Consider the following 1,962-nt stretch of genomic DNA (forward strand, 5'->3'; position numbering starts at 1 on the left):
ATTTTCGAATTTTTCTTCTTCTTTTCGTTTTTAGTTATTTCTGTTTCTTATTTCTTTTCTTCTTATTTTTTCTATTTGTTTTCTTTCTTTGGTTTGTTATTTCATTTTATTTTCTCCTCTTTGTTATAAAAATATTCAAATTTTGTTTGTGTTTACATAAAATGTTCAGTTTAAAAAAAAACTGTTCTCAACAATCAAAATTTGTTCTTGTTAGACAGAAAAGTTCAAAACTTCCGAAATTCATAAAATGTACCAGATTTAAATTTTTTTGTTCACGTTTTCAAAAAATGTTCGCGCTTCCAAATTTGTTCAGGATTTTTCAAATTTGTTCTCTGTCTCAAAATTTGTGCTCAATATTCAAAAAATGTTCGTGCTTGAAGAAATTGTTCGCGCTTCCAAATTTGTTCTCCGTTTCAAAATTGGCTCCCAATTTCAAAAAATATATCAGAAATTTCAACAAATTTCTCGTTTTAAAATTTTGTTCAGAAATTCAAAAAATGATCGTGTTTCAAAAAGTATTTTTTGGAAATTTCATAAAATGTTCTTGTTTTCATATTTTGTTCACAATTTCAAAAAAATGTTCTCATTTTCAAGGTTTGTTCAAAATTTCAGGAAATGTTCGCATTTCAAAAATTCTTTTCAGAAATTTCATGAAATATTCTTGTTTTCATAATTCGTTCACAATTTTAAAAAATGTTCGTGTTTTGAAAATGTTCAGTAATTTTAAAAAAATGTTCTCGCATTCAAATTTTCTTCATAATTTTCAAAAATGTTCATGTTTCAAAAAGTCTTTTTACAAATATCATAAATTTTTCTTTTTTTAATTTTTTTTCAAAACTTAATGAAATTGTTCATGTTTTAAAAAATATTCAGTAATTTTAGAAAAATGGTCTCTTTTTCAAATTTTGTTATGTTCATGTTTTCAGAAAATGTTCGGGAATTTCAAAATTTGTTCTCTTTCTGAAAATAGGTGCAGAATTTCATTCATAAGATGCTCATGTTTCAGAAAATATACAGGAAGTCAAAATATGTTTGCATTTCATAAATATTTTCACAATTTCAGAAAAATATCCGTGTTTCAAAAAATGTTTATGAATGCTAGAAAATGTTCCTTTTAATAAAATCACAATGTCATTAAATACTCAATTTATTGACAAAATTGTTCACGTTTTAGAAAACAGTTAGGTTTCACAAAAAAATGTTCGTGTTTCTAAAAGTTGGTTATAAATTTTTGAAAATGTTCTTTTTTCTATATATATTTACCGTTATGAAAAAACACTTTTAAATTTTTTAAAAAGTTTAATTTTTTGCCGCCTATAGTTTATATTAACTGAGGTGGTATTTTAGGCAAAACATATCTATGAACTCAGTGTCTAGCGACATGGTTCACTCACTTGAGGTCTTGTGTTCGAAGCCATGCACACACGTTTTGGGAATTTTTTCTTTCAACTTTGCCGTTGCCATCCGCTTCTAATAAATATTATGTTCCATACCTTTCACTATTGTTAGCTTGCCGCAGTGGTTAGCTTTGCGGTCGTGTTTGGCGCTGGTCGTGGGTTCGATTCCCACCCCGAAGCTCTTTTTTCTTGTTTTTTTTTACAACGCGTAAAGGAAACGCCCGTGCGCGGCCCACAAAGCCCGCCAAGAACATGCTCTGTGCGAAAGCACGTCAATTTGACGCAAAATGCGTCATATAGGACCGCTCGACTAGGAGCTCCCATGCGTTAGTGCCCGATCCGAAGAGGTGCCGTACTCGGAGTATAGCGGCCTAAGGCCCAACTAGCTCGCTTCGCTACTGAAATCGAGGAAAACAAAAACAGAGTCTCGCTACTGAAATCGAGGAAAACAACTGACTCTTTGGTTTTCTATAGTATATATAAAATCAATTCATAAATTCATTTGTTCGCAAAAATTAAAAGAAATTTCACGGGAACTATAAAAAAATGCTCATGAATTTGAAAA

This window comes from Triticum dicoccoides, chromosome 7B (genome assembly GCF_002162155.2).
Source record: "Triticum dicoccoides isolate Atlit2015 ecotype Zavitan chromosome 7B, WEW_v2.0, whole genome shotgun sequence".
NCBI classification, from domain to species: Eukaryota; Viridiplantae; Streptophyta; class Magnoliopsida; order Poales; family Poaceae; genus Triticum; species Triticum dicoccoides.